The following is a 21,618-nucleotide window of genomic DNA, read 5'->3' on the forward strand; positions in this document are numbered from 1 at the left end:
TCGCCAACCGCATGGCTTACCACTGATGCGATTGATTCACCCGTCCGCACCGGCTTACAACACCGCGCCCGGCTCATCTACCTGCTTCCATGGCTGACTCGCCCGTGATTGATTTCAGCTTCACCAAGGTGATCATCAACTCTGCGGCAGATAAATTCCGGCTTAACATATCAGATTCAAGAACTCTGGGTCATTGGAGAGAGAAATAACCCGGCCCCGGAGGCTATTGCCTTATTGGCGAATATTTAAAGGCTGTTAGAAAATTTCCGGCTTAAAAAGAAGGATTCCAGTTCAAAATCCAGTTCAGGGGAAATCTGTCTCCCACAAAGCGCTGAAGCTCTCAATATCCGGTTTAAAATCTGGCTTAAGGTAAACCTGTTTCCCACAAAGCTTTCAAATCAGGTTTAAAGTTCCTGATCAAAAAGAATTAATCTCTCACAAGTTCGAGTTCTCAGAAAGATTAAAGGTTGCCAAAGAGAACTTGTTGCCATGATGCATGGTTCAAACATGGGTATCCTGCCTTACGGCTTATCTTATTATGGTGACTTGGGGGCTTCCTACTCATCGAGCATAGCTGTTGGTACCCTCTTGATCGGCGCAATGCCAAAACTTATATGGTCACTTGGGCGCTTCCTGTTCAAACATAGGTCGTATTCGAACCAAAGAGAACATAGTTGTCGGTACCCTCTTGATTGGCACAATGCCAAACCCACTAGGGGGCTTCTTGATCGTATTTGAATCATAGCTTAATCCCTTTTGGGTCCGACTTGGATCGTATTCGAATCGGGGTCGTTAAAAACCTCTCAAGGTCATTTGGGGGCTTCATGTTCAAACATAGGTCATATTCGAACCAAAGAAAACATAGCTATTAGTACCCTCTTGATCGGCGCAACGCCAAAGCCACTGGGGGCTACATGATCGTATTTGAATCCTAGCTTAACCCCTTTGGTCCGGTTTGCTGATCGTATTCGAATCAGAAGCCTCAAATTTTTCTCTTTGTTTGACTTAAGTTTTTTGAAAACAATCTTTTGGTTTGTCTTGAGACTTTTGCTCATATCTGAAGCATATATCTGTGGTTTCTTTTAACCCGACCTGGCTTTCGACAACAAGTCACCAGCATATGACAATATTAATACATGGAAGGTTTGGCTTCTAAGTTTTGGGTCATCACCCTTACTGCACAGGTATCATAAGCCGGCAGTACAATTCAATATCACAGGTATGATATTGTTTATACATGATTATGTTTAAACTGTCCCTAGCTATGGATTTTAAGCCGCCGGTATATTTTGAATTGCGCCATTCAAATCATGCGCATATCAATCATTGGATTATTGTCCTTATTCGATACGACGATATAAGCCGGCGGTATGAGCCAATGCCACATGTATGTTTTCCTGATTATATAAATATGCGAGGTTTGATAACCCGCCCTAGTTTTTGACGTTAAATCGCCAGTATGTTTAGGCTTGAATGGCCTTAATTCTAGTCTTTTCCATACTTGCATAAAGGCTATATTATGTTTGGGTTGTTACCCACCCTGGCTTTTAACGTTAAGTCGCCAGGGTGTATGTTGTTTAGATTCTGTGCAGGTTTTGCAGAACTATGACTTATATAAATGCTTAAGTCCAAGCTCTTCATTAAAATTGATGCTTCAAAATGATTATCCATTTTGGATTTTCTCAAAGGTTATAAGCCGCCAGGTTATAAAAATTCCGGTTTACAATGGAGGCGTATTAAATCACCATCGGCCAAGAGCCGTCGGGTATTTAAACTCTGGATTTACTTGTCAACGGATAAGGTTTTCAAAAGTCGCTTTAGCGCAATGGCTATTATATTATCAATGGATATGATCTATTCTACAATGTAAGGAATAGTCCCGAGTCGCTGCAGGCTTACGACCCGACACTTGGGGGCTACATTATTCAAGTTGAGATTACATCAAATATGCAAGTCTCGTGTCGCTGCAAGCATGCACCATGACACTTGGGGGCTAATGCAAAGTCATTTTTACTGGCCTTATTGAAGACCCGACTCATCACATCATAATGAGCTGGCCCTTGGGGGCTACCAATTGCTCCTGTCAACAATTCAAGGTACACAAGTTTTATTCCATTATATTAAAGGATCCACTTCTCAGTTGATAAAGCACAAGGCTCTTAACCTTGTGGGCGTGGGTTCAAGCCCCATGATGGGGGTTACATCATATGATATTATTGTCAATGAAGTATATATAAAGCCCCAGCTCAGTATTATCTTACTAAGCCGGCCCTTGGGGGCTACACATTGCTGCTCAAAATCTACATGATCATGTCTACAAAGTCCCTGCTCATTATTGCATAATGACCCGGCCCTTGGGGGCTACACTGGTTGAAGTTTTTATGAGTATATGGCAATTACAAGTCCCAGGTTGCTGCAAGCATGACAACCCGGCACTTGGGGGCTACATATATGGAGTATTCAGTCTTTACTAGTGACTAAGATGAGCAACATGGATTTCTTCAAAGTGGCAGTATTTATATTGAAGCAAGTCTTAAGTCATCACTTTGTTTCTGCTCAAGACTTGGGGGCTACAAGTAATATGGATATAAGGGAGAAAAATCTTCAAATTCTCATTTTTGAGTAAACCAGATTGACCCGGCATCACCAATAACTATGACCCGGCGTCGGCAACAATTATAACCCGGTGCTATCAATATTTACAAACTGGACATTTTGGCAATGATAAACCGGCAAGTTTTACATCTTCAAGCAAGCTGAAATTCATATGAGTATTTCAAGACTAATATTTTTTAAACTGGCGCTTTAGCTAATTCAAGTGGATTATTTCTTACAATATTTCTCTACAAGAGATCAATGTCAGCAAATTGACTCTGAAGCTGGCCTATTGACCCGGATTTCTCAAAAGAAGTATCTGGATTTTTTGCATTCACAAAGTTTGAACATATCTACTAAAGAAGATTTGTTATGAGTTCATGGGCATGTATCAAGAAGGAAATGACAAGGACTTAAATATGACCAGGTGCCGGCTTACAAGAATTTTTAACCTGGATCACAACCTATCAAATTTGTTCTTGTGTTTATTTTGCAAGATCAGTTTAACATGGATAAATCCAAATTAAACTGGGGACTAATGTCGGGGATATACCCCGTGGTATGACCCGGCCGGAATTGGCGATTCACTGGTGACCCACCCTGACTTGGCGACTCACTAAGTGACCCACCCGTATCTCTCCACTCACTGATGACCCGGCTGAGCCAGGTGACTCATTGGTGACTCGGCCGGCGGAGCAGAAGAGCAACAAGACCCGGTGGCCCAAGCAAACGGTTCATGGAATGCCGGCTCGTATTATGGTGGGACGGCTTAAGAGGAAAGCATAAGGAATATTCCCTTACAAAGGAAGCAGGACTAGGACTCCACTTGTAATAGAGTAATCCTAATCCTAATATGACTAGTCATGTAAACCGCCCCTTCAACATATATAAGGAGGGGCAGGGCACCCTAAGAGGGAGAGGGGGACAAGTTCCACAAGTTGGACAAGTTAGGTTTAGACAATAGCTCTCGAGATAGAGCACTCTTGTAACCGTGATCATCATCATCAATATCAATGAAGCAGGAAGTAGGCTTTTACCTCCACCATGAGGGGCCGAACCTGGGTAAAACATCGCGTCTCTCGTCCTGCTCAACCCCTCTCAAGCTACCACATAGATGCGTTGGCCTTGCGACTAAGTCCTGACACTAAGGACATCTGCCGTGACGAGTCCATGACAGGTGGCCTTCAGGATACAAAGGTTCCTGAGTCATTTTACCACCTCTAGTCATAACTCTAACAACATTATAATTCTTCTTACTATTCAATTCATTGAGCAAATGATTCTGAGCTTTAAGTATTTGTTCTACTTGAGTGGTAACCATAAAAGCATGTTTACTAATAAGTTTAAGTTCACCTTTAACACTAGCCATATAATCACTCAAGTGTTCAATCATATAAGCATTATGTTTCAATTGTCTGCCAACATAAGCATTGAAGTTTTCTTGCTTAACCATAAAGTTATCAAATTCATCCAAACATTGGCTAGCAAACTTAGCAGGAGGGATTTCAGCTTTATCATATCTATAGAGAGAATTTACCTTTACTACCTGTGTCGGGTTATCAAGACCGTGTGTTTCTTCAATAGGTAATGAATTAAGACCATGTATTTCTTCAATAGGAGGTAAATTCTTAACATCTTCAGCTTTTATACCTTTTTCTTTAGTAGATTTCTTTGCCTCTTGCATATCTTCAGGACTGAGAAATATAATACCCCTTTTCTTTGGAGTTGGCTTAGGAGTTGGTTCAGGAAGTGTCCAATTATTTTCATTGGTCAACATATTATTGAATAGAATTTCAGCTTGATCAACAGTTCTTTCCCTGAAAACACAACCAGCACAACTATCCAGGTAATATCTAGAAGCATCGGTTAGTCCATTATAAAAGATATCTAGTATTTCATTTTTCTTGAGAGGATGATCAGGCAAAGCATTAAGTAATTGGGGAAGCCTCCCCCAAGCTTGTGGGAGACTCTCTTCTTTAATTTGCACAAAATTACATTTTTTCCTTAAAGCAGCTTGTTTCTTATAAGCGGGAAAATATTTAGCAGAGAAGTAATAAATCATGTCATGGGGACTACGCACACAACCAGGATCAAGAGAATTAAACCATATCTTAGCATCACCCTTTAATGAGAACGGAAATAATTTAAGGATATAATAGTAGCGAGTTTTCTCATCATTAGTGAACAGGGTAGCTATATCATTTAATTTAGTAAGATGTGCCACAAGAGTTTCAGATTCATAGCCATAGAAGGGATCATATTCAACCAAAGTAATTAACTCAGGATCAACAAAGAAATCATAATCCTTATCAGTAATAAAGATAGGTGAAGTAGCATCAGCAGGATCATATTTCATTCTAGCATTCAGAGATTTTTCTTTAAGCTTAGCTAATAATTTCTTAAGATCAGATCTATAATTGCAAGCTAAGAAATCTCTAGTAGTTTCTTCATCCATCACATAACCCTCAGGCACAACAGGAAATTCATATCTAGGGGGAGAATCTTCATCATCACTTTCATCAATATTATCAGTTTCAATAATTTCATTCTCTCAAGCCCTAGCAAGTTGTTCATCAAGAAATTAACCAAGTGGCACAGTGGTATCAAGCATAGAAGTAGTTTCATCATAAGTATCATGCATAGCAGAAGTGGCATCATCAATAACATGTGACATATCAGAATTAATAGCAGAAGTAGGTTTAGGTGTCGCAAGCTTACTCAAAACAGAAGGTGAATCAAGTGCAGAGCTAGATGGCAGTTCCTTACCTCCCCTCGTAGTTCAGGGATAAATCTTGGTTCTTGGATCTTTCAAGTTCTTCATAGTGATAAATAGATATAAATCCCAAGTGACTCAAAGAATAGAGCTATGCTCCCCGGCAACGACACCAGAAAATGGTCTTGATAACCCACAAGTATAGGGGGTCGCAACAATTTTCGAGGTAGAGTATTCAACCCAAATTTATTGATTCGACACAAGGGGAGCCAAAGAATATTCTCAAGTATTAGCAGCTGACTTGTCAATTCAACCACACCTGGAAACTTAATATCTACAGCAAAGAGTTTAGTAGCAAAGTAATATGATAGTAGTGGTAACGGTAGCAAAAGTAGCATTTTTGGGTTTTGTAGTGATTGTAACAATAGCAACGGAAAAGTAAATAAGCGAAGAACAATATATGAAAAGCTCGTAGGCATTGGATCGGTGATGGAGAATTATGCCGGATGCGATCGATCATGTAACAGTGATAACATAGGGTGACACAGAACTAGCTCCAGTTCATCAATGTAATGTAGGCATGTATTCCGAATATAGTCATACGTGCTTATGGAAAAGAACTTGCATGACATCTTTTATCCTACCCTCCCGTGGCAGCGGGGTCCTATTGGCAACTAAGGGATATTAAGGCCTCCTTTTAATAGAGTACCGGACCAAAGCATTAACACATAGTGAATACATGAACTCCTCAAACTACGGTCATCACCGGTAAGTATCCTGATTATTGTCACTTCGGGGTTAACGGATCATAACACATAATAGGTGACTATAGAGTTGCAAGATAGGATCACGAACTCAACTATATTCATGAAAACATAATAGGTTCAGATCTGAAATCACGGCACTCGGGCCCTAGTGACAAGCATTAAGCATAGCAAAGTCATAGCAACATCAATCTCAGAACATAGTGGATACCAGGGATCAAACCCTAGCAAAACTAACTCGATTACATGATAAATCTCATCCAACCCATCACCGTCCAGCAAGCCTATGATGGAATTACTCACACACGGCAGTGAGCATCATGAAATTGGTGATGGAGGAAGGTTGATGATGACGATGACGACGGATTCCCCTCTCCGGAGCCCCTTACAGACTCCAGACCAGCCCTCCCGAGAGAGTTTAGGGCTTGGCCGCGGCTCCGTATCGTAAAACGTGATGAATCCTTCTCTCTGATTTTTTTCTCCCCAAATATGAATATAGGGAGTCAAGGTTGAGGTCGGTGGAGCGTTAGGGGGCCCACGAGGTAGGGGGCGCGCCAAGGGGGTAGGGCGCACCCCCACCCTCATGGACAGGGTGTGGGCCCCCTGACATGGATCTTTTCACCAATATTTTTTATATATTCTAGAAATAATCTTCGTTGATTTTCAGGTCATTCCGAGAACTTTTATTTCTCACAAAAATAACACCATGGCAATTCTGCTGAAAACAGCGTCAGTCCGGGTTAGTTCCATTCAAATCATGCAAGTTAGAGCCTAAAACAAGGGCAGAAGTGTTTGGAAAAGTAGATACGACGGAGACGTACCATTATAAGCTAGCCCTTGGGGGATACATGTTTTGATTCAGATGCATAAGCTATCTGACAAGTCTATAGTCTATTATATTCTATCATATTCAGTAGACTTGGGGGCGAAAGGCATATATCTTATATAAAGGCAAGAATTGATACCTCATGTTTCTGATGCTTGTGCTTGACCATGTCAATCTCCAGATCACGGTTGTTATGTATTTGATTAAGATAGCTGGAGAGGTTTTCGCTAATACTCAGATGAGAATAATTGGCCATGTCAAATTTGACCTTGCGCCTTTCGATCATTTCTTCCTTGGCAGAATGCTTTGCTAGAGCAATAGGATCCCTTGGTTTTTGGAAACTAGTGCTAGTGATCACAACTTCCTCAGTGTCTGGTTCCGAAGGCTTGACTGGGCTTGGCGGTTCAGTGCCCAAGGGGTCAACAACTATATGATCAGCAGAGGTACCACGATTTTCTCGTGGAGGGTCATTGACAGGTTCTTCCGGTTGTTGTATGGAGGCCTCAGAAATAGGTGCTTGCTTTTCCGATTCATGAGTCTTGGGATCTTTTGTTGGCTTGTTTACCTTAGCTCTTTTGCTAGGCTTTGCTTTCCCACTGCAAGAGGATTTACAAAGTCAGTATGAGTTAAGAGATGCTAGAAAGTCCAGATAAAGTTGGTACCTAGGGGCAGTCTTGAAAGCCGGAAGCAGAGTCTGAGATGAATCGGCAGACGACGAGTGAGAAGTTCCCTAGTAATTTGAGTCAGGAGGACTAAGCATTTGATGAATAAAAATCTGCCTGAGAGTAAGTAAGAGTTGGAATTTTTGGAAGTACCTCATTCCAGCGCTTGCGTGGGGCTGGCGTGTTGGGCAAGCCGGAGGAAAGTTCTCCACCTCCACTGGTCTGGGTTCTGTGCCGGTTCCCATGCTGTTGTTGCTTCAAAATAAAGTTGGGATCCAAGTGAGCTAAAGGGTTAGAAAACCTTACTTTCCGGATCACTCGTCGAATTTTCTGGCTTGGCAAGGGCTCTGAGTCGGAGGAAATAATAGTTACCTCGTCATCACCCGCCTGGCCGGTTTCCGCGTCATCCTGATAGCAATCAGTGTCAATAAGATGGATGAAAAAAGAGCCAAGGGGATCAAGGTCTACCTCTGAATCATCATCATCTTCGTTCAAATTGAACAAATCAGAAGCAGTGGATTTCTTCTTGTTCTTCTTCACGGCTTTGGTCTTAGCCCTGGCCCTCTTGGAGGCTTTTTCATCATATCTTTTATCCCAAAAGGCTGATTTAGCCTGCAAAAAAATTACAATAAATGTTGGGGATTTCCAGGTTCTATGAATAATGAAGTAAAATATATAAACCGAACAGGCTTTCATCTGGTGCCGGGTTGAGTGTACAGAAGGGATTTAACCCCACTTGGTTTCAGCTCTCCAAACTTTCATTGAGAAGAGTCTTGGTCATCTCACTGATGGCTTTGTCAGTCAAACACGGTGAACTATAACACACCGAGTCCTTGATGTCACCGGTATATGTGCAAATTAAATCGAACCGACGGCTTAAAGGTATGATCCTCCAAGCTACCCAGCATCGAACTAGATCAACCCTGGTCAATCTATTGCCCAATAGTGCTATGATCTTTGAGAAGGTAGGCGCAAGTTTGGCCCGTTCAGCAATGGTAAGCCGGGCGGGGAGAGGATGCTTCAGGTTGAGCCATTGGTTATGGAAGCCGGGCATGGGATTCTCATCAACAGGAGAAGTATCTTTGCAGTAGAACCAAGTTTTATTCCAATCCTTGGGGTGTCTTGGAAGTTTAGCATAAGGAAAAATGGCATCTCTGCATCGTTGAATTGAAATCCCTCCAAGCTCCTGACTAAGCCTGTCAGTGAATTCATTTTGGCAGTTCAAGTAAAAATACTCTCTAAAGAGTTCAACGCTAGGTTCCTCTTGAAGATATACTTCACAGAAGACTTGGAAATTGTAGATATTTGACACAAAATTGGGTCCGATTTCTTGAGGATGAAGTTGGAAAAAATGCAGAACGTCACGGAAGAATTTTGAACCGGGCGGTGAGAAGCCCCGATTCATATGATTAGTGAAAACAATAACTTCACCATCCTGTGGCTGAGGTCTTGTAGCGATCCAACCTCAAACGGTCAAATCTCTATGCATAAGTGTCATCCCTGGATCGGTAATGCTGACACACACAGTACTTGAAGGATTTATAACAGAGTTTCAATTACACACTTAATACATCGATAGTCTCAAAAGAGAACTTATTACAATAATATGGCTTAAGGCCATCTAAATAAGATAACATCGGAAGGCTTCGAAGGTAAAGCGAGTCCATCAACTCCAAGGGCATAGCTGAGTGCACGACAACGACCTAGTGCACCTTACTCTTCATCTGAAAAGTCTGCAACATAATACGTTGCAGCCCGAAAACGGGTCAGCACATGGAATATGGTGGCAAAATAACACTATAGAGCAATGAACATGAAACAACTATAACTACATGCATATTTGGCTGGTGGAGGCTCTGTGGTTTTCATATTTTTGCGAAAAGCCAATTTTTCCCTACAACAAAGGAATATATTTTGTTTAACTATCATGGTAGTTGATAAAGGTTGAGAATGGTGACCCCATCTCAATCCCAATTAAAGTAATCATCAACCCAACAAGTTATTTAAGTAAAGTGATGAGATCAACATAATAATTCAAGCACCAGATACTCAAGATGTCCATAACCGGGGACACGGCTAACCATGATTAGTTTGTTCACTCTGCAGAGGTTTGCGCACTTTTCCCCACAAGACTCGATCTCCTCCGTTGATTTCTCGCACTTCATGATGTTTGAGAAACGGATGACCGAGACACAATCTTTCAGAAGCATTAGCCCTTTCGACGGGTAAACCATACCACCTACATCCCGTACATCTGCTAATTTACCACTGAAAGAGGTCACACAACATACTCAAATATGCCAGAGCCCATAATATCACGGAAGTTTCCAACATGAATAACAATATGATCCCTTTGAGCATGGGTGGCGGACCATAGGATGATCACACGGATTCCTCGGGATCTCCTTGGACAGCACTGGATTGCCCGAGGTGCCCACAAACAGTCCACCCAGATGTGTGTTAAAGTAGACACCTTAAATAAACCCTTAGTTCATAATAATTCTCACAACTGTCATGAATCACTCAAAACAAACCACGTCTACGAGCATAGCATAGCAGTATAAGCATAACGTAGAAGTAACTCCCAGGGTTTGAAATAGAAGGGCAATAGGTACTACCTCAACTACTACTTCCCAATAACCACATGTTATAAGGTCCTAACCATGCAATGTTTCAGGGGTTTAAAGTAATGCATCAAACTGGGTAATAAAGGGATATGATCAAAGTGTTACTTGCCTTGCTGATGATCTGCAAACCCTAGAGACTCGTAGTAGCACGCTTCGCACTCCGGAAACTCTATCGCAAACAAACAATAGCATACATAAACACTCAAGCATATATGCAAGGGTAAAACTCAGATGAGAAATTCCAAACTGAAAGTTCAACTAAAGAGCTTCGATTTGCAAAAAGAACCGCTCAAATCGGAGCTACAAAACTCAAACTACGATAAAAAAGTTCAAATTCAAATCTCCTTGCAACCAAATTTTAAATTGTCAAAAACATGTTCAAGTTGGTTAACTGGAAAGAGGGGTTCGAGACGAAGATTTTGGCGGTGGTTTCACTAGATTTTGATGAACGGTTGAAAAACTGTGAGGGTTTAAAGATCAGGGGCTAATCTGTGATAAAAATAATCGCAGATAGGTCCCTGACCGAAGAAAAAAACAGAAAAAGAAAAATCTATCAGACGAACGTCTGCTAACAGTGACAGACGAACGAATTTGTTCTTTATAAGAACTAAACAAACAAACGTTCGCGGAATAGGTATGAACCGAAGAAAACCGAGAAAAATGATCAAAAATAAAAACCTAATTAGATCGAGGGTTTACCGAAATAAACCGAAGAAAACCAGAAAAAAGAACCGGCGGCGGCGGCGGATCGGAACGTCGGCGGGCGGCGGCGGATCGGAACGGTGGCGGGCGGCGGCTCCGGTGCGGCAACGGCGAGGGGGGCGTCGGGCGGGGTCAGCGAACGGAGGCGGCTGCGCAGGGCGGGGCGGCGTGATACGTCTCCGTCGTATCTATAATTTTTGATTGTTCCATGCCAATATTATACAACTTTCATATACTTTTGGCAACTTTTCATACTATTTTTGGGACTGACATATTGATCCAGTGCTAGTTCCTGTCTGTTGCATGTTTTTTGTTTCACAGAAAATCCATATCAAACGGAGTCCAAACGGGATAAACACTGACGAAGATTTTTTTTGGAATATATGTGATTTTTGGGAAGAAGAATCAACGCGAGACGATGCCCGAGGGGGCCACGAGGCAGGGGGAGCGCCCTGGGCCCTTGTGGCCACCCCGTAAGGCGGTGGTGCCCTTCTTTCGCTGCAAGAAATCTAATATCCGGATAGAGATCGTGTCCAAAATTCAGCCCAATTGGAGTTACGGATCTCCAGAAATTTAAGAAACGGTGAAAGGGTAGAATCAGGCAATGCAGAAACAGAGAGAGACAGAGAGACAGATCCAATCTCAGAGGGGCTCTCGACCCTCCCATGCCATGGAGGCCATGGACCAGAGGGGAAACCCTTCTCCCATCTAGGGAGAAGGTCAAGGAAGAAGAATAAGGAGGGGGGCTCTCTCCCCCTCGCTTCCGGTGGCACCGAAGTACCATGGGGGCCATCATCGTCACCGCAATCTTCACCAACAACTTCACCGCCGTCATCACCAACTCCTCCCGCCTCTATGCAGCGGTGTAACCCCTCTTTTACCAGCTGTAATCTCTACTTAAACATGGTGTTCAACGCTATATATTATTTCCCAATGATGTATGGCTATCCTATGATGTTTGATTAGATCTGTTTTGTCCTTGGGTTAATTGATGATCGTGATTGGTTTGAGTTGCATGTTTTATTATTGGTGCTGTCCTATGGTGCTCTCCGTGTCGCACAAGCGTGAGGGATTCCCGCTGTAGGGTGTTTCAATACGTTCATGATTTGCTTATGGTGGGTGGCATGAGTGACAGAAGCACATACCCGAGTAAGTAGGTTGTTTGCATATGGGAGTAAAGAGGACTTGATACTTTAATGCTATGGTTGGGTTTTACCTTAATGATCTTTAGTAGTTGCAGACGCTTGCTAGAGTTCCAATCATAAGTGCATATGATCCAAGTAGAGAAAGTATGTTAGCTTATGCCTCTCCCTCAAATAAAATTGCAATAATGATTACCGGTCTAGTTATCGATTGCCTAGGGACAAATAACTTTCTTGTGACAAAAAGCTCTTTACTAAAACTAATTTAGTTGTGTCTTTATCTAAACATCCCCTACTTTTTATTTACGCGATCTTTGTTATCTTGCAAACCTATCCAAAAACACCTACAAAGTACATCTAGTTTTACACTTGCTCTAGGTAAAGCGAACGTCAAGCGTGCGTAGGGTTGTATCGGTGGTCGATAGAACTTGAGGGAATATTTGTTCTACCTTTAGCTCCTCATTGGGTTCGACACTCTTACTTATCGAAAGAGGCTACAATTGCTCCCCTATACTTGTGGGTTATCAAGACCTTTTTCTGGCGCCGTTGCCGGGGAGTTATAGCGTGGGGTGAATATTCTCGTGTGTGCTTGTTTGCTTTATCACTAAGTAGTTTTTTTTGCTCTTGTTTTCTATCTTTATTTATGGGTAGGAAACGCAAAATACCAAAAAAAAAAAATAGTTGTACCTACTACACTAATGGTTGAAGAACCACTCAAAATCTATCACACTCCTGAAGCTTTTTACTTGGATCATCTTTGATCCCTATGTGCTCGTGCTGAAACCCCAACTAGCTTAGTTGATGGCAAATATTTAGATGAGCATGCTTGTTATGTGCGATACCGCTTATCTCAAAAGGGAAACTTTTACTGGATCAAATTCATCGTTTGCAATGCTATGCTTCGAATTTATGTGAAATATACGATGTTACTTGTTGTTCTGAAAACCCTAAGAAACACCTTCCCTGCCAACGTGAATTTAGTGATAATGGAATCGTATCTTCGTATGCTAAGGGTGTTTATAATTACTATGATGTTCAACAAATTGAAGAATTTGTTGCTTTTAAGGGTGCTTATGAAATTGCTTCTTTGATTGAAAAGTATGATGCTACTCTTTACAAATACGAATTTTTTTGCCATACCTAAATATTGTTATGATAATTATGCTTCTAATGCCTATGTTAAACCATATATTGAGGACTCCTCCGTTGTCCAAGAAGAGACTAATATTTTGGAGGAGTCTATGAAAGAAGAAATTGATGAAACTATGAGCTCATTGGATGAAAAAGATGATGAGCAGAGCGAAGAACAAAAGGAGGAAGATCGGATTAGCTACACATGCCCACCTTCTAATGAGAGTAACTCTCCAACTCATACATTATTTAATGTCCCTTCGTTCTTACCGAAGTATGATTGCTATGATCCCGTTGATTCTTTTGAAATACCCTTTTTTGACGAACTTGATGCTTGCTATGCTTGTGGCCATGATGCCAATATGAATGATGCTTATGGTGATGAACTTGCTATAGTTCCTTATGTTAAACATGAAATTGTTGCTATTGCACCCACACATAATAGTCATATTATCTTTTTGAATTCTCCAAACTACACTATATCAGAGAAGTTTGCTCTTATTAAGGATTATGTTGATGGGTTGCATTTAACGTTGCACATGATGATTTTGATGAATGTAATATGAATGTGCTTGCTGATCCTACTTGCAGTTATTATGAGAGAGGAACTACATCTCCGCCTCTCCATGTTTCCAATATGATAAAATTGCAAGAAACTGTTTATACTATGCATTGACCTTTACTATGTGTGCATGAATTATTCTTTTATGACATGACAATGCATAGGAAGAGAGTTAGACTTCGTTGTTGCATGATATATGTTACTTTGTGCTCACTACTAAATGCCAAATCATTGCTAATTCAAATTGGCTTTGATATACCTTGGGATCCGGGTGGATCCATTACTTGAGCACTATATGCCTAGCTTAATGGCTTTAAACAAAAAGTGCTGCCAGGGAGACAACCCGGAAGTTTTAGAGAGTCATTTATTTCTATTGAGTGTTTTTGTAAAGTTTAAAAACAAAAATATAAAGAGGGAAACCTAAAACTTTTTCAAAAAGAAAAGCGAAAGTGAGAAAGACGAGCATTGTTAAAATGGGAGCTAGCCTTGAACTTTGCTCATGCCCATGGAGACTTTGTGACCCTTGATTACAGAAACTTTTCAACAAAAATAATTATCCCCTTGTACAATTCCTTTGTATTATAAAAATAATGTGCCAAGATTTGCCTTTTGGATGTTTACATTGCTTGTTGGTCTGTGCGGTGCAGAACAGAAACTTTGGCTGTAGTGCGCGATTTTACATTTTTACTGGAATTTCAAACGGTTATGAAACTTTTTGCACTGTCTTTCTATACAAATTGTTTATTTTTCCTAATTTTGGTAGAATTTTTTGAGTACAAGAGATATGGTGAATGTTCATATTACTACAGACTGTCCTGTTTAAGACAGATTCTGTTTTTGATGCATTGTTTGCTTGTTTTGATGAAACTATCGATTTCTATCAGTGGATTAAGCCATGGAAAAGTTATATTACAGTAGCTACAGTGCAAAAACAAAATATGAATTGGTTTGCAACAGTATTAGAGTAGTGATTTGCTTTATTATACTAACGGATCTTACCGAGTTTTCTGTTGAGTTTTGTGTGGATGAAGTGTTCGAAGATCGAGGAGGTCTCAGTGTGAGGAGAAGGAGGAGAGGCAAGAGCTCAAGCTTGGGGATACCCAAGGCACCCCAAGTAAATATTCAAGGAGACTCAAGCGTCTAAGCTTGGGGATGCCCCAGAAGGCATCCCGTCTTTCTTCAACAAGTATCGGTATGTTTTCGGATTCGTTTTGTTCATGCGATATGTGCAAATCTTGGAGCGTGTTTTGCATTTAGTTTTCACTTTTCTTTTATGCACCATGCTGGTATGAGATAGTCCTTGGTTGATTTATAGAATGCTTCATGTGCTTCACTTATATCATTTGAAGTTTGGATTGCCTGTTTCTCTTCACATAGAAAACCGCCATTTGTAGAATGCTCTTTTGCTTCACTTATATTTGTTAGAGCGTGGGCATATCTTTTGCAGAAAGAATTAAACTCTCTTTCTTCACTTATATCTATTTAGAGAGATGATAGGAATTGGTCATTCACATGGTTAGTCATAAAATCCTACATAAAACTTGTAGATCACTGACTATGATATGTTTGATTCCTTGCAATAGTTTTACGATATAAAGGTGGTGATATTAGAGTCGTGCTAGTTGAGTAATTGTGAAATTGAGAAATACTTGTGTTGAGGTTTGCAAGTCCCGTAGCATGCACGTATGGTAAATGTTGTGTGACAAATTTGAAGCATGGGGTGTTCTTTGATTGCTTTCCTTATGAGTGGCGGTCGGGGACGAGCGATGGTCTTTTCCTACCAATCTATCCCCCTAGGGGCATGCATAGTAGTACTTTGCTTCGAGGGCTAATAAACTTTTGCAATAAGTATATGAGTTCTTTATGACTAACGTGAGTCCATGGATTATACGCACTCTCACCCTTCCATCATTGCTAGCCTCTTTGGTACCGTGCATTTCCCTTTCTCACCTCGAGAGTTGGTGCAATCTTCGCCGGTGCATCCAAACCCCGTGATACGATACGCTCTATCACACATAAACCTCCTTATAGCTTCCTTAAAACAGCCACCATACCTACCTATCATGGCATTTCCATAGCCATTCCGAGATATATTGCCATGCAACTTCCATCATCATCATATACATGACTTGAGCATTTATTGTCATATTGCTTTGCATGATCGTAAGATAGCTAGCATGATGTTTTCATGGCTGGTCCGTTTTTTTGATGTCATTGCTACGCTAGATCATTGCACATCCCGGTACACCGCCGGAGGCATTCATATAGAGTCATACTTTGTTCTAGACATCGAGTTGTAATAATGAGTTGTAAGTAAATAAAAGTGTGATGATCATCATTATTAGAGCATTGCCCAAGTGAGGAAAGGATGATGGAGACTATGATTCCCCCACAAGTTGGGATGAGACTCCATACGTAAAAAAATAAAAGAGGCCAAAGAAGCCCAAATAAAAAAGAGGCCAAAGAAGCCCAAATAAAAAAAGAGGCCAAAGAAGCCCAAATAAAAAAGAGGCCAAAGAAGCCCAAATAAAAAAGAGGCCAAAGAAGCCCACCAAAAAAACAAAAAAAACAAAAAATGAGAGAAAAAGAGAGAAGGGGCAATGTTACTATCCTTTTACCACATGTGTGCTTCAGAGTAGCACCATGTTCTTCATATAGAGAGTCTCTTGAGTTATCACTTTCATATACTAGTGGGAATTTTCATTATAGAACTTGGCTTGTATATTCTGATGATGGGCTTCCTCAAATGCCCGAGGTCTTCATGAGCAAACAAGTTGGATGCACACCCACTTAGTTTCCAGTTTGAGCTTTCATACACTTATAGCTCTTAGTGCATCCGTTGCATGGCAATCCCTACTCCTCATGTTCAGATCAAATTGATGGGCATCTCCATAGCCCGTTGATTAGCCGCGTCGATGTGAGACTTTCTCCTTTTTGTCTTCTCCACACAACCTCCGCCATCATATTCTATTCCACCTATAGTGCTATGTCCATGGCTTGCGCTCATGTATTGCGCGAGGGTTGAAAAGGCTGAAGCGTGTTAAAAAGTATGAACCAATTGCTCGGCTTGTCATCGAGGTTGTGCATGATGGGAGCATTTTGTGTGACAGAAATGAAGCATGGCCAAACTATATGATTTTGTAGGGATGACCTTTCTTTGGCTAGGTTATTTTGAGAGGACATAATTGCTTGGTTAGTATGCTTGAAGTATTATTGTCTTCATGTCTAATGATAGAGTATTGCTTTGAATCACTCGTGTCTTAATATTCATGCCATGATTAGATACATGACCAAGATTATGCTAGGTAGCATTCCGCATCAAAAATTATCTTTTTTATCATTTACCTACTCGAGGACGAGCAGGAATTAAGCTTGGGATGCTAATACGTCTCCATCGTATCTATAATTTTTGATTGTTCCATGCCAATATTATACAACTTTCATATACTTTTGGTAACTCTTAATACTATTTTTGGGACTAACATATTGATCCAGTGCCTAGTGCCAGTTCCTTTTTGTTGCATGTTTTTTGTTTCGCAGAAAATCCATATCAAACGGAGTCCAAACGGGATAAAAACTGACGAAGATTTTTTTGGAATATATGTGATTTTTGGGAAGAAGAATCAACGCGAGACGATGCCTGAGGGGGCCATGAGGCAGGGGGCGTGCACTGGGCCCTCGTGGCCACCCTGTAAGGTGGTTGGTGCCCTTCTTTCGCCGCGAGAAAGCTAATATCCGGATGGAGATCGTGTCCAAAATTCAGCCCAATCGGAGTTACGGATCTCCAGGAATTTAAGAAACGGTGAAAGGGCAGAATCAGGCAACGCAGAAACAGAGAGAGACAGAGAGACAAATCCAATCTCGGAGGGGCTCTTGTCGGTGTTCTGGGAATGGGGGCGCCCAGACTTGCCTGCCTGCGGCCTGCGGCATGGCTCAAGTGGGGGCCCAGTGCGGCCTAGCTTCATCAGCTCAAGCTCAAGACCCTCGCAAGGGGCCAAGCCTTGCGGGGCAGATGATAGGAGGCTTCCTCAGGAGCAGCCTCATCAGGCAGGCTCACGAGGAGGTGGAGAGATCAAGGCAGGGGTGCCTCTCGAGGAGCCCGTGACGCAAGCCATGACGATCGAGATTAGGCGGGCGCCGGCCTGCACAATGTCCTCGTTTCCCCTTCGGTGCAAAGGGAGAAAGCACGGGCCAAGGCATCAGGCAAAGGTTACCATTCTAGTGCAACGAGACCAAGACCAGCAGAGCGGCAGGACGGAGGTCACCGTGGAGCCCAAGACAGCGTCATCACCAGTGCTTTTGGCTGCCGAAGACCACCTTTGGTCTGGATAACTTGTACTAGATGTTCCCCTTCAAAATGGCCAATTGTTGGCGCCCTTCCCGCTCATTTTTTGGGAAGAGGCCCAGGGCCTCTATAAATAGGACTAACCACCATAGAGAAGGAGGAAAAGAAAAAAAAGAAGGAAAAGAGAAAAGGAAAGGAAAGAAAGAGAGAAGAGAAAGAAAGAGAGAGAGATCTAGACCGAGTAGAACACACCGCACCAGCTCAAGAACACCTCTCGTGAGGCCGTTCTTCCCCCTGTATTGTTCATCATCAGCTCCAGAGGCAATTCACCACACCACACACTGGAGTAGGGTATTACACCACATCGGTGGCCCGAACCAGTATAAACCTCGTGTCCTTTGTGTGTTCTTCTTTCCAGCCTAGATTTCTTGCGAGCCATAGAAGCGCGAGTCGGTAGGGGAAAGATCTTCGTGCGCACCCCAGAGTTCGAACCTTAAGGGTCTGCCGGAACCCGAAATCCGACATTTGGCGCGCCAGGTAGGGGTGCGCCGGAATCTTTCTTCCGTTGTTCGCGTGTGATCTTCCGTCATGTCCATGGCTGACGCTCGTCGGGCTCGCGCCGAGCGCCGGGCTGCTCTCGCCACCCGTGTCGCCTAGACGGCGCCCGTCGGCGGACGCCCTCATCGTTCCCCGTCGCCTGCCGCCAACGCCGCCACCGGCCCGGCGGGGAACAAGCAGCAGGCCTCGTCCCAGCATCCTTCGGTGCGGCGGGAGGGCTGCACCGCAACCGCGTCACTGACTCCAGCCGGTTCATCGTCCCATGCCCGTCGCGCCCCACGGACGCGCATGCCATGCTGCTCCTGGCAAGAGAGCTCCTGCACTACCGCCCCGTCGACGACCTCTACGAGGACTGGCTCGCTCGCATCACCGAGCTCCTCCGTGCCGCAGGGGGCTCTCCTTTGTCGTCCCCCTCGCTGCCTCGCCCTCCATTCCGTGCAGGGGGCGAGGATCAGGAGGCACCTCCGCCACCTCCTCCCCAAGAAGGCGCCCTGGCTCCAAGGCGCGCAGCCCCAGGGTGGGACCCTCCATGTCCAGCGCCTGCTCGGCAAGAAGGGAGCTGCCAAGAGATCCCTCGTCCCCAAGAAGGTGCTCGCATGCTCCCTGCACCGGTGCGCCAAGATCGCGTCCCTGCGCCTCCACGCTGAGACCCCGCGCTGCTCCAAGCGGCAGCGCGTGGTAATCACCAGGAGCAGGCCCAGCACCAGCAAAGGGCGCTGGTGGCTACAGCAGGCTGCCGCGCCTTCACCCACGAGCTACGTGGCGTCACATGGCCAGGCAAGTTCAAGCCTGATCTGCCCCTCGCTACGATGGCACGACGGACCCCGCGGAATTCCTGCAGCTCTACGAGCTGGGCATCGAAGCCGCCAACGGAGGTGAAAAGGTCATGGCGAACTCGTTTCCCATGGCGCTCAAGGACGGTGCCCGCACCTGGCTCCTAAACCTGGCTCCCAGCACGATCTCCTCCTGGGACGAGATGCGCACTTGCTTCTTCGCCAACTCCCAGGGAACTCGCGACCGGCCCCCGGCCATAAGCGACCTGCGCCGCATCAAGCAACAGCCAGGGGAAACCCTGCAGAAATACATCCAGCGCTTCAACAACGCTCGCCTCAAGATCCCCAGGGTGACTGAGGAAGCCATTATCTCAGCCTTCTCCGACGACGTGCGCGACATCAGGATGAAGGAGGAGCTGGCAATCCATGAAGACCTATGCACATCCCTAGAGCTGTTCAACTTGGCGACCAAGTGCACCAGGGCTGAGGAAGGACGCCTCTCCCTCCTCGAGCTCCTGGCTGCCGACCCAGAAGAGAAAAAGCCCAAGGCCAAGGACGTTAAGCGTAAGGGAGCTGCCGTGCTCGCAGCGGAACCAGGCACCAAGCGAGGCAGGGATCACCCTGAGTCATCCAAGGGCAGCCGATACTGCGTGTACCACGACCTCCACACCCACAAGACCAACGAATGCCAAGAGCTCAGGGCCGTGCGAGATGGGCGTATCGACCGATGCCCCGAGCGCAACGACAGGGACTATGGCCGAGGAGGAGGAAGAGGTGGAGGACGATGGGAAGATAGTGGCCCTCGCCAAGGGTGGCGTGACCGACCTCGCGAGGATCGCTGGCAGGACCAGCCTCAAGAGGGAGGCTGGAGGTATCAGCCTCGTGAGGATCGCCCGCACGACAACGCAGGCCTCCCTCCTCTACCGCCACCACCAAGAAGGAACGAAGACCCAACATCAAGACGAGGGGGTTGGGGGCTTCCAGGAGCCATGCACAATCACTTGCATCTTGGGTGGCGCCCAGGCCCCAGCATGACAGCGCATCTTCAAGCAGTTTGCTCGCGAGGTGAATGCAGTCCTCCCCAAGCTTGAGGCCACGCGCTCTCTCAGGTGGTATGTGTGCGCCATCGCGTTCAGCTCAGCGGATCAGCTCAAGTGCGCGGCAACGGCCGGAGTTCCCCCAATGCTTTGCTCCCCAGTCATTAGCAATGTGCAAGTCACCAGGACCCTCGTTGATGGCGGAGCAGGACTCAACGTCCTGTCCGTCGAGACGTTCGACAATCTCCAAGTGCCGTATGATCAGCTCCAGTCGACCAAGCCTTTCTCAGGAGTCACTGATGGTTCCACCGTTCCGATAGGGAAAGTTCGCCTGCCAGTCACCTTCGGACAGCGCAACAACTACCGCACCGAGCTCATTGACTTCGACGTCGCCCACATTCGCCTGCCATACAACGCCATCCTCGGGTACCCAGCCCTAGCCAAGTTCATGGCAGTGACTCACCATGGCTACAATGTCCTCAAGTTACCAGGAAGCGGTGGAGTCATCACCATACCCTGTGAGGAAAGGGACGCGGTGTGTTCACTTGAGCGTGCATTCCAAGCCGCAGCAATCGAAGACCCAGATCACAGGAGCGGAAGACTTCCCGAGGCGACCCTTAAGAATAAGAAGGCTTCGCCTGGCCCAAGCCATAAGGAGGCAGGCGCCTCCGGAGGCGTTGCGTCAGGATTCGCGCACGTTCAGGGAGCGCCACCCTCTGTCGCATAGGAAAGCGCGCCTGGCGCCCTCCTCAGGCAGGGCTCGGGGGCTCTTTCTTGGAGAGCCACCGACTTAGCCAAGGTCACGAGGGAGGTGCTCAGGCACCACTTGGAGGGGTGCTTCCAGGCACGTTTCCCTCAGGAAGGTACAAGGCAAGGAAGACCAAAACCTCAGGAGTTCATCGCAGGAAACACCTAGGAGCTACAGGAGTCGAGAGTCATGCGCGGCAGCCGCCGCTTGCCCGCCGTGGCCCCACATCCAGGCGAGGATGGTGGGCTGCGCATCTGCATCGACGTGCCAGGGCTCAACCGAGCCATATCTCAGGAGCGCCTCTGGCCTTCGCGCGTGGGGAGTTGCGAGGGTCCACCTCACAGCTATGTTCGCATGCCTTTCAGCCTGCCAAACACGGTTGCCGCTCATCAGCGCCTGCTGAGGAGCATTCTGGAGGCTCAGGAGGTCAGGCATTGTGCGGTCCCGGTGGAGGTGGAGATGGCCCTCGAAGACCTACCTGTGCCCCCGGAGC

Source organism: Triticum dicoccoides, chromosome 1A, assembly GCF_002162155.2.
Source record: "Triticum dicoccoides isolate Atlit2015 ecotype Zavitan chromosome 1A, WEW_v2.0, whole genome shotgun sequence".
Lineage (NCBI taxonomy): Eukaryota > Viridiplantae > Streptophyta > Magnoliopsida > Poales > Poaceae > Triticum > Triticum dicoccoides.